This window comes from Pleurodeles waltl, chromosome 5 (genome assembly GCF_031143425.1).
Source record: "Pleurodeles waltl isolate 20211129_DDA chromosome 5, aPleWal1.hap1.20221129, whole genome shotgun sequence".
Taxonomy (NCBI): domain Eukaryota; kingdom Metazoa; phylum Chordata; class Amphibia; order Caudata; family Salamandridae; genus Pleurodeles; species Pleurodeles waltl.
The window spans coordinates 1060840090-1060852407 of record NC_090444.1 but is presented as its reverse complement, the minus strand read 5'-3'; the positions used below and the strand labels follow the sequence as shown (position 1 = coordinate 1060852407).

At 47.2% G+C, this 12318-nt stretch overlaps 1 protein-coding gene across 1 annotated transcript in view; it reads left to right on the top strand.

The window, feature by feature from the left end:
* The first annotated feature begins 354 nt into the window (after positions 1-354).
* KATNA1 (katanin catalytic subunit A1) overlaps positions 355-12318 on the top strand; it is a 158462-nt gene continuing 146498 nt past the window's right edge. Inside the window, exon 1 of the mRNA XM_069235280.1 lies at positions 355-530. The gene's annotated coding sequence lies outside the window, so the exon portion shown is untranslated. The remainder of the gene's footprint in view (positions 531-12318) is intronic.

The window sequence follows — 12318 nt, the reverse complement described above, 5'->3', positions numbered from 1 at the left end:
CCGGCGTGGTCTCTCCATAACCTTTCCCCAAGAAATGTTCTAACCCCACCACTGGCACCACATAGGGAACGGGGAGCAGTAACCCCTTTTTCATAATAAGGCAATCCTCTTTGTCTCTCTTCACTTGGCACTGTAAAGAAACTTTTAAAACGCACAATTCAGAGCTTTCAGTTTTTAAAATGAGAAAGCGTTTGACTACAGGACGACAATTATTGATGTCAATGTTTCGGCCAATTGGATTTACCTTCACTTGTTACGAGCCTGCAATGCCTGCAGCCAATGAGCTAGCTTTGCGTGAACCAATCAGAAACACACTGGCTCCAGGGCACAACTGAAGACATAAACACATACAAACAAACGGGAAACTGCGCTGGACGGGCAGTGACACTATACACAGGAAGTGACGCGGGGGGATTTGAAAGTTTTAGAAGTAGTAGCTGAAGAGAAGGCGGTGTCATTACCGCAGGACGGAGGCGGAGCCATTGTGGATTTGTTTCGGAGAGGAGGAAGAGAGTCTGCGGTGGAAACAGGTAAGGCAGGAGATGCATGTGAAGCGGGTGGGCTAGGTCACAGTACCCAACCGTCTACAGGTCTATATTCCCTACATAAGAAAGTTTAACCCCCACCCCATCAGCACAGAAAACGCACCTGTATTTGAATAGATACGGGGAAGAGTGAGAGGAGGATCCTACACCTGTGCCTGACTCGCATTGAGAGATCGCGCGCTGTGTATCCTATAAGCAAGAGGAAAAGTTTAACTTTTGGAAACGGCATGCAAGCAGTCAAGCCGTCGAAAAATCCTCTCGATCGATCCCGAAGGCATTTGAGCCAGAAATTCAGTTCAAATAGAAACACTGTTAATTCTGAGCGACTTTCCCATGATGTAACAACCTGTTCCGTTAAACAATATACCAGTTCTCTGTAGGATTGCCACTTTTCCAGAGCTACATATTGGCCATCTGTACACGTTTTAAGTTTCTGTTAAGACCCTCACGTGCTTCTTGAGTAGAAATTTATATGGAATCTCCCGTATTTATTTTTAAAATGGTCTGTTGGTTTTTGCCAGTTGTCTTTCAGGCAGCCGCGGAATATATTTAAAAGAGTTTTCCTCTAACATATACGTTTTAAGTTATATACTGAAAAGGGGGAATAAAACTGTCTTTCGGAGTTCTTTCTACCTACAGGGACAATACAATACGATAATGGCAGTAAAAGAGCGGGCAGGTGGCAACCCTAGCTCTCTGGCTGATATATAATATTGTGGCTTCTCACTAAGACTTCATCTCTCAACAACGCGGATTCCACTAAGGATTACTCTAAGGAAGCTTCTGAATAGGCATCAAACATGCATGGGGTTTCCTAGTGTCTGGCTTTAGGCACGCTTCATTGTTTACTAATTTTAGTCAGTTATTTGGGTTTTTTTACCTATGTGCTCCATCACTTCTGCCATCTTTGCCTCCCTCTATGCTTCACCCTGCATTCCTGTCCACCACTGCGTCTCTGGCCTCAACCTTTTCTTTCACCTCCTCTCACCTTGTTGGAGCTTCCTCTCTCTCCTCCCCACTTATTTTTCTCTTACCCTCCCCTTTTCCCTCCACCTCGCCGTGTACCAACCTAATCTCTCTTATTCATCACCTTTCTGCCTCACCCTCCTCATGCCATCTCCCGCTCCCCACATACACCTCCCTCACCCACTCTCACCCCTTTCTTTCCCATTTATCATTCTCTCCATCCCACCATTTTTAGTAATTTTTCCCCACTAGCCATCCTCTCTCTGCCTACCTCTGCTATCCATTATTCTATCATCTGCTTCAACTTCTTCTAGCGCAGCAGGGACAGCGTCAGTGTTGTCTTAGACCAGTGCAGCCCTCCTGACCTTTACATGCGGCCCCCTGGTCAACAGCAGCACTGTGCTGCTCGACTCCGCACTAACACTAAAAACTTTAAATAAACGGGCAATTATTTATTTAAGGGTTAATTGAATTTGAAGGAAGGAAGTAACTGGGGTATGCTGCACCTCTTAATTTAAAAAACACCTTCATTAATGGACATTGTGCAGCAAAAGTATGATAAAGTCTGTTTGGAAATTCAAAAAGTGGCGATTTGCTCTTTCTGTGTGTGCTGCAGAGCTAAAAACGAGGAGAAATTAAAGTATTTCTTCTTCTTGCACCACCCTAACGCCACGCTGGCTCAGGTTTACTATTTCTTGTAAATCTGGGGCACCATCAAAAAGCAATGGGTGTTGTGTGGGTACTTCCACAGCAACACCAATTGCAAGCCCCTTTGCCGCAGAAAACTGCATTGGGAAGGCCCATATTTACAAGGCCTCGTTAAGCAATTTAAAACATAAATGAGGCCCTAGTTGTATACGCTTCATTTCCCCAACATCCATCTTACTACCGCTGCCCCCTACCTCTAGCCCGCCACCCTACTGGCATCAGTGCGGCCCTCTGTCACATCACAGACCATACTGTGTGGCCCCTGGGAAAATGTTTGTGAGTACCAATGTCTTAGACTGAGACCCGGCGGTGTTACTAGAGGCCTCTGGATTCTGCAATGAATTTGCACGTGAGGTGTCGCAGTGTGGGGGTGGGAGGAGGCTGTCGCTCTCCCTTGGCATCCCATTTCATGCGGCACAAAGAGCAATCGTTCGGGCCACAGCAGGCATTGGTTGTTAATCCATTTCTGAAATCTGAGAGTGGATTTGTTTTAGTTGAGTTTCCACAGGTACGTTTATTAAATGAGTTAGTGGAATGAATAATACAGTACGTCGTGTATTCAGTGGTACACTGCACAGCACACGTTATCGATATGATGATTATTGCACTTTGACCGACTGCTGAAATAATTGTCACTCTGTGACTGTATGATGGTGGAACAAAGGGATTGTGTGATGTTTTTGTTCAAAGGGAGCCTCTTGCTCCGGTGCAGGTCTGTCATGGTTTATAGACTGGGGATCTTTCAACAAAAGTATCTGAATCTGTTTTAATCAGTCCCTGGTTTTAATGCTGTGCAAGGCTTGCACATGTAATCTTAATCTCCTGCTCTGTCCAGAGGAGGCTGACAATGTCATAATATGCACATTGCATGTAAAAGTTCGGGTACCCCCCGCCGGCACCAACAACTTTCTTTCTATTCAGTTACAAAAACTGTTATTGGAGTCGGCTGGGGTCAATACGTACTTTTTCAGTAGCACCACTCTGACACCATGCAGACACCAGGCCCTTGCTGCTGCTGTAAATGTTGGTGCGGACGGCGCGCCATGTTTTCAAGACTGGTCTTTACTTTGTCAATGGGGATCAAATTCCTCATTGACAAAGACTTCACATTATGTGCTATTGCACCTTTAGTGTGAAGTCTTTGTCGATGGGGAAGTTGATTTGAATCTAATTCCCCATTAACATTTGACAACGTAAAGACATGCATGCTGTTTAACATAACCCCTGCCGGTGGCAAATGCTGCTTTTGTCTTCTACTTAGAAAGACAAAAACTGTAATTGGCTCCGGTGGGGGGGATCACACCACACATACTTTTCAGGACTACAGTTGTAATGTGGCAGTGCCACGCCCCAGGCCCTTTGCTATTGTTGGTGTGGCTGGTCACGCCACATTTCCAGGACTGGTCTTTACTTTGTCAATTGGGAGCTGGAATCAAATTCTCCATTGGCAAAATATAGACTTGGACATGCACGCTCACTGGTGGTAATCTGGCACATGCTCTGTAACCCCGCCGGCGCCAAATACTGTTTTTGTCTTTTTTTTTTCACAGTTAGAAAGACAAAAACTGGGGCTGTAATTACCAGATGGGAGATTAAGACACATTTACAGCGAGGTAGGGAACGTTCTTGGGGATGTTTGTCAGTGAAGGTCACAGTCTGCACTGGCAGTCTAGCATTAAAGTTTATACCTTCCCTAACCTTTTCCCCATCTGCACAACTGGGTTTCTGTCCTGTCTAGAGAGCAGAAGTCTCCTGTCAGGGGAGACTCTCAGCTGATGCTTGTTTCAGTTTGCAGCACAAAAAATGCTAGGATTTTCAGTTTCATTTGTCCATCCTAAAAGTATATGCATTGGCGTCCTTTGAAAAAAAAATGCCTGTTTAACCCTGGCTGCAGGTTTCAGAGTTGGCTTGTGTGCAATATTTCTGTGTTTGAAGTGTACTAATGTGTCACCTTGAATCATTTCCAGGCCTACTGTGTAACAATGAAAAAGTTACTAGCTTTCGTAATGGAAAGTTTCAATTCTATTAAGGACACAGAAGCGAGGATTACGCTTTTCTCTCTTCGCTTGATTTGAATAGCAGCCAAGCAGAGATAAACAAACTACATTTCCCATGAACACTTGGGAAATCATCAAAACAAAAAACAGTCAACATCTCAGTCTTTGCTCCACCAATTAGCATCCGCCTCCAGCGTGGCAGTCCTTCCATGCTGTCTGCAACTCCTCTTTCTTCCTACAACTTGATTCAGCCGGATTCCTCCTCAGTCCTGTTTGTTCCTTCAGACCTTGTAAAGAACGAATCACAAAAAGAGCCTAAGTCCAAAATCTCCACCCTTTTGAAACATCACAAGTAATGTTTTAGAATTTGACATTTGTAAAAACATATCTGTGCAGTAAATTCATTACCAAAGCTAACATTGTCACCTTAACGCTGAGTAAACAGGCCGGGGGAAGCGGGGATGTAAGTCTGAATGCTATTCTTGGGTGGGTTAATCCTCGCCTCTGTGCCCTTAAAAAATTGAAACTTTCAGCTATGAAAGCTAGGAAATCTTTCATTGTATGTCAGGACCGGAGGTGAGGATTACGCCAGTTTAAAGCTTCTCCACCACCAATGACGCAAAATGGGGTTAAAGTAAAACTGCTTAAATGTCGAGTCCGAAGACCAATCTGCAGCATTAAGTATATTCTCTAAACATGCCCCTAAGGAGAATGCATTGGAGGCCATGTCCCCTCTGACCGAGTGGGCGCCAACATTTTTTGTGTCTATGCCAGCATCCTGCATCGCCCTTCTCACCCACCTTTCAATAGTGGGGGAAGGTACCGCCCGAAATGGTTTTCTGAGCGCAGTCAGTAACTGATTCAGCCATCATGGCCTCGTAGCCCTTGATGCATTGAACTATACATAGTTTAAGGGAATCTGGAAAAGAAGGATAGGAAACTACACAGGAGTGGGGGGGGGGGGAGACTGGTATCCTTCAAGTGTCGGGAATGCCAGCCGGCCACCTGGTTGTACTGCCCCAGGAGATGTTCTGCCGTTATAGGGATGTGATTCGTCAGGCAGTATTCCCAAAAAGACTTCACGAGTTCCGCAAGCGTTATGGACCGGGTGCCTCCTAGATGGTTTATATAACATACTGCCGCTATGTTGTCCATTTCCAGGAGGACACAACATTTTGCTTGGGATTTGGTCCAGCATTTGACAGTGAACGAGCCCGCAAGGAGCTCGAGGCAGTTTGTGTATAGCTTTTTCTTGCAATGACCGCCATCCTCTGATGGAAAACTGCCTGCAAGTAGCGCCCGAGCCGCTGGCATTGGATTCTATGACTAAGTGCGGCAGAGAACCGAAATTGCTCTCTCATTCCATGTGTGAGAGAGCCACCACTGTATCTCCTCCTCTGTGTCTTCCAAAAGGGGGACCGCTTGGGAGTAGGTGAGTCCCCAGCAGAGGTGACACGCCGTGAGGCACTGGAAGGCCTGATAATGGAGGGGACCTGGGAATATGGCCTGAATAGAAGACAAGAGGAGGCCTACAAGCCTGCCTACCTTTCGGAGGGAGTTGCACGTTTGGTTACCATCCTGCGCAGTTCGTACCTGATCTTGTTGATCTTCCTGGAGGGAAGGCTGAGGGTGTCTCGAATAGAGTCCACCACGAAACCGAAGAACACCAGTGATTGAGTAGGGATGAGGACCAATTTCTGGGCGTTGATGATGAAGCCCAGTGACTCCAGGAGAGTAATTGCCATTTGCAGGTGGGACATGAGTTGAGGGTACTGACCCATAAGAAGAATGTTGTCTGAGTAGACAATGAGGCATACACCTCGCTCTCCGAGGAACTCAACCACTGGTCTCATGACCTTGGTATAACACCAGGGAGCGGAAGAGAGGCCGAAAAGAAGTGTCTTGAAGTCAAAGGTCCACCCCCTCCATTGGAATTGTAGGAACCACTGATGGGATCTGAAGACTGGTATGGTAAGGTAGGTGTCCTTGCCTGGACTGAAGAGACAAATTGTTCAATGTGGAAACCCCGCACTGTTTGAAGAATCCACGTGTCTGAAGTAAGGGACTACCAATTGGATAGAAACATTCAAAGCGTACCCTGACCCTCAGGTGGGGGGCTAACTATACACTCATCTTGGGAATTGATAAATCCACCTCATTGACCGCAGCGGGCTCCTGTGTGTCTGGGATACAGCCTTGTGGGGTAGAGCGTCCCAAACCTGGAGGCATCCTGGTATTGTCCTCTTCTGAACGTGTTATTCCTGGCGGGGGCCTGTGGCTGAGATCGCCTGGCCAACCCTCCCCTGCCCTCTTCCCTTCCATGACCAGCCCCTGTGAAAACCTGGGGAGTGAACATTCTCTAGACCTGCCGTCTGGGCATTATCCAGTGAGGTGAATGTCTGGACGAACTTCCTCTTCGCAGACAAAGGGATCCCCAAAGAGGCCTCCCTAGGCCATCGAACCAGCTTCGAAGGTGGCAAGATCTCCCAATTTGGGATAGTTTTTAATCAGGTGTGAATGCAGTCTCTCGGTCGAGATTACGCAGTTTGCATTCCCTGGGAAGATCAGAGCTCTCGGAGTCCAGCCTGACAGCACCTCTGGGGAAATTATAGTGCTGGAAGTCTTGGCATCCTCTGCCATGTCCAGTATGCGGGTAAACGGGCCAGCCATATCCAGTAGCTTATCCTGGCATGCCGGCCACAACTTGTTACTCCCTTTTTTGGATTCCTGCATGAACTTTCGTAAGAAAGTGGCCATCTGCTCGTCAACCTCTGGGGTGAGAGCGACCTTACCGCTGAGGGAGGCGGGGCACTCTGCTCGTAACCTGCTGCGGACCTCCATGTCAAAAGGCTTCTGCAGTCACCCCACTACGCAGTTTGCCACCATGTCTGCTGGGGACCAGTCTGCCGAGCCTGGGTGGAGGAGGAGATTGGGGTCCAACATGTCGGATGGGCTCGGAGAGGGGCGCTCTGCTGGGTAGGACTATGGGGAGGGGTGCAGTGGGTGTGACCCCCGAGCCCTGCTCCCCATCTGAGGAGGGGGGTATCTGTGTCCCTAGCCAGGGGAGCAGAAGGGGTTAGGGGCCGAACTCCTTATGGGCCTGGGGCTGCCACATCTGTTGGGTTGGGATGAGCCATGAAGGCCTTCTTGAGGTATGCAAAAGCGTCTAGGTCTGCGCCAGTCTCGTCCCTTTTACGCTTAAGGGTATCCACATGGGTGGTGGGGCCTGGAGGCAATATGGTCATCAGCCCAATGGGGTCTTTCCGCCCGTGGGGGGTCTGGCACCTCTTACGTGTATTGCTTTAGCTTTTGCTTCAGGGGGGCCACCGCATGATGGACTGCCAACCAAATAGAGACGTCCATGATCCTACAGAAATTTCCGCCCATGGGTAGGTAGGCTATCTGCTCCTCCTCCTCTGTGAACATTTCTCGTTCTCTCATGGTGGGAGTCTAATGGACCCTTGAAATACTCTATGCGTCTGTGGAGTTGCCCTCCGAAAACGCTATTAGGGCGTATGTGCCCTGGGGTTACCATGGAGGTGTGGAGTATTCTGGGCGGTATAAGCCTGGGGTTACAGAGTTATGTGTTTGGGTGTGTGTTCTCCTCTGCTTCAGGCTGAGAGGGAAAAAAGTGAAAGGAATGCAAAGAATGCAGCACTCTTAGTCTGAGTAAGAAATGTATTAAGGCACTTCCCAGGTTACACGAAGATAACATGAGCACTTACTGTAAATGCAGCAATACATGTGCAACTCTTAAAATAACCACAGCAGTAGAATAATAATGATCAAAGAATATGCAATACATCAACAAACACTGAAATATATATACATATATGCAGTGACTACGTATTATTGCGTGCACCAAGCGAAAAAAACAAAATAGTAAGAATTAAAAATGAATCACCATGGGCCTTGACTCCGACATCATCCCTTGTCTGCGAACTTCAGGTTGTGGAACCCTGACAACAGAAAGACAGAATAGAACCACCCTAATGGGATTATTCTCTGGGCAACGCATCTGTTCCCAGAGATGACTTCCTTCTGTTTTAGCTGTCAAGCTTTCCCCACCTTATATTCTTCAAAAAAAAAAAAAATGTAAGAGGCAGGTTCTAGAAACCCCCTCCCTTTGAGTAAGTTGTGAAATTCACGTTTTGGCCTTATCAGGTTAGTGTTGAGAAAAACGCATCAGACTGGCCAAATCTCACGTTGTTTTTCCAAGACTGAGCTATCATAAACATTCTCAGTCTGGTACCCTCTTATCTATATTTCTCCCCCATGTTTTGTTCCTTTTCCTGGTGAGAAGAGCGAAAACAGGTTAACAAGCTGTGTGCAGAAAAATACCTGCGCTGCCAGTGTGATGGCATTTGAAGCTAGGCTAAGAACAAAATGGAGTAAGTGGTCAAGATGGAGCCGGTGGTTAAATACAGATAGCATTACAGTGGGGGTTTCCCAGGCCCTTATCAGGCCTCTTGTGGAGACCCAGTGACACCGGACGCCCTTTTACATCGGTCGAGCACTTCAGTGCCTGGGCCCGGTGTTCCTGTGGGCCGCAAGACCAAGAAAAGGGCAGGCTTTGCTGCTCGGCGAGGCGTCTAGCTCCAGGCAGGCGGACAGGGAGACAGATCGGCCACCCGATGCATATGCCATTTGCGATGAATACACCAAGCAGCCCTGGGGACCGCCACCTCCCTGGGGCAGTATTAATGATGTAATGCAGGGGAGCTGCCCAGACACCCCTCCCACCACCCTTGCCCAGGGACCACCACCTGCCCAGGACAGAATGACTGATGGAATGCAGGGGGGGGGGTGCGTGCCCCCCGCCCCAGGGTCCGCCACCTCTCGGGGATAATTTTGTGATGGAATGCTGGGGCTGTTTGCCTGCAGCCACCGGGACCGCCACCTCCCTGGAGCAGAATAACTGATAGAATGGGGGAGGTGCGCAGGCCTCTCCCCCACCCACCCCCTGCAGCTCCAGGGACCACCACTTCCCTGGGGCCCAGCCACATCCTCGTGGGTTCCCTAGCCCCACCCAGGGCACTCGGTGTGCAACTATAGGGACTGCAGGGTGGGGGGGTCAAGGCTCCCCTCCTCCAGCTGGAGTCAGTATTGCTCTAGCACGCTGCTAAATAACTAGCTCCCTGCATGCATGAGCAATCTTCATCTGTTTCAAATAGATGAAGCCTCTGCTCCCAGCTAGTGGGAGCAGTTTTCATGCTCCAGCTTGCTGGGAGCCGAGTGAGGTTTCTCTCTCACTTGTCACAACTCCTGCTAAGAGAAAGCCAACGGCCATCTCCAGAGGGTGGGGCGGAGTTCCAGGGGGACCCCCAGCACCAATGCTAGGGGTCAGGGTATACCTACCATGCCCCCTTTATTTTATATATATTTTTTTTGGGGGGGGGGGGTGGTGTCATCATATGCAGACGCTACTCCGATCATCAAGCCCGTTGCGGAGGTGGCTGATAAATTCAGGACATGCATGGCTGTGGTCAGCACTTGGATAAAGAAAAATAGGCTAAAAATGAATGGAGGAAAAATAATGGAAATTTTGATTTTTGGTGCCATTATTTCAATCTGTTAACAGCTGTTAGTGGCCTGAGCCCTGTGGACCGCTTCCAGTACCGCCGAAGGCAGCAAGAAACCTGGGTATTGTCTTTGATACTACTTTGACCTTTGAGAGCCAGGTTTCCAAAGCTGTGAGCTCTTGCTTCAGGATCATCAAGATACTGAGAAAGATCTTTCTGTTCATACAGATGGAGCTTAGGGTGCCTGTGGTACTGGCGCATATATATTCAGAGGCACATTATTGAAATCGCAGAAAATATGTTTAAGCAGTGACCTTAATTGTATAGCCCATGCCCCCTTTAAAGAACGCCCTCCTACCTTTTTCATCTCATTTAAAGTCCTCTTCAGACCTGTTTCAAACGCTTTAAATATTAAGTTAAGACAATTGAGCGGAGACACGAAGGCTGTGGATGCACATGAATGATTACCAAAAACAACTAAAGACGTTTTTCTAATTATAAACGGGCCTTCGGAGGGTCAGAGGGCTACATTTGGAAGCCTGCACCCTCTCTAACCCCCAGCCTGCCGAACTGGGTCTTAAATCAGTCACCCTTCCTTAGGCAAATCTGTTCCATATTTTGCTTGCTATGTTCTGTTCTGAGGTGATAAGGGTGACTCATCGCCTAACTACAAATGAAGACCGAAATGAACAAGCATGTTTTGAACCTTTTTACTTGTTCAAAAGTATCCTCCTATCCTGCCCCACAGGCCTACTTGCAAAAACTATCACAGGTGGCTCACAGCTACGAGACATGCTTTTTAAAATTAATTCTCACTTAACATTGTCAATAAGGCGTGTGACTACAATTCCAAGAAACCTAAATATGCTCTGTAGTATGTGACACCCCCAGTGCAAATTAAAGGACAAGGGACATGGGCAAGAATGACAGGGCCTCCAGTGCAGATGGTCGGTTGTAGTATTGAAGTGCAAAAACAGGTCATTAGAATTTCGGGTGGTGTTAGTGTTAAGTTTTGTTCCCCTTTTTAGGAATCGCCTGCAGACTGTTTTAGCTGTTTAATGAGCGCCTCGTGTCCACATACACGCACACCAACATAATTCTGACAAGTGCTTTTAAATATCTCCTTTCAGCCATTGACTACTGGTTTAGCTGCCTTTAGACATTGACTCACCTGGCTGTTCATCAGCGTTTGTAAAAGCCTCCAAAATGTCGTGGATGAGGATATAGGAGAAGTAGTGCCTCTCCTCATTGTGACATTTCAGCCTGGCAGCTAGTTTCATGCTCGCTACTGAGGTATTTTATTTCTGCTGCTTAGGCTTCTTTCTCTCTTTCCAGTGGGCTGCTAATTTTTCGTGTTTGACGTTTTTTTTGTTGTTGTTGTTTTTTTTTTTATTTAAGTGTAGGCATAGAGTACTGCATCCACAGTGTGGTGATGACATTTAGGGGTCAAATAGATCATTGATTCGCACATGCTGATTTGAAGCACAGCTTGAATTTCTTGCAGATGTCTGCAGGAAAGGAATTGCTGTGGCTGTTTGGTGTTCATATATTGTTATGTGCACTGGTGATATTGATCAGGTCTTGGCATTAAAATATATTACAGAGATATACTTGTATTTAACAAGCAGTTTCAAGTTCTTGAAGTGCCTTTAGTCGTTTGATAAAAATTTAGGATTTTGTATTTCATTCTTAATCCAGATGCTTGAAAACACTGTTAATAGGTCTTGCCTACTAAACAGCGCATGCAATGAGAGACCTTGTTAGCTTGTGTGGGTTTAGAGCCTGCTTTTGCTTACCATTGCTGGGCTTCGCTGTCGCTCTAATTTGGTAAAGTGTAAAGGCTTTCTTTACTCTCCTGTTTCGCCCCCTATCCCCCCCCCCCCCCCCCCCGTGCATGGACACAACACTGTGACTTTACACTTCTTGCTTTTTTAGGCACTACTTTTTTCCGATCTGAGTTATTAGACAAGCAAATAAAAAGAAGAAAGAAGTGTCTGCATCATTTTGTAGATATGCTCCCCAACAAAATGACACCATGCTACACAGTATGGGGGTTGCTGTACAGAATTGCTGAAAAACATTGAGAAAGCCACACGTCCCAAAGGTGAGAGCTATTGGCTTTGCCAATTCTTGCTTTTTCTAAGGCACTCACTTAGTTCTCTAGTTGCTCTAGCATTGCTACAGGATGCTGTTTTCCACTGCCCTTCGCACATGAAAAGCCAGAATCCACCAGGGTCACTAATGAACGTATCCTGTTCTGATACCTGTTGAGGTGGGATTGTGACACCACTTCGAGCCACAGTTCTCACGATCTCCCTTAAAGAAGAATGAAGGTTATGCGTGCTCCTCCCCGTGAGGAGTGTAGCAATAACTAGTGTGGTACGTGTAGTTGAACTGCACTCTGATTACAACTGTCTTTTACTACCTAACTGGAAGCTAACCGAGAGCATTACCCTGGGTTCGTTAATGGCTCATGGCAAGGTTATTTACGCCCTCTATTCCTGCACTCACAGTACTTTCTGGTGCTCATTAAAGTTCAACTTGCCAGCTCAGCAGCTCACTAGTCCCTGTGGTTCCTGA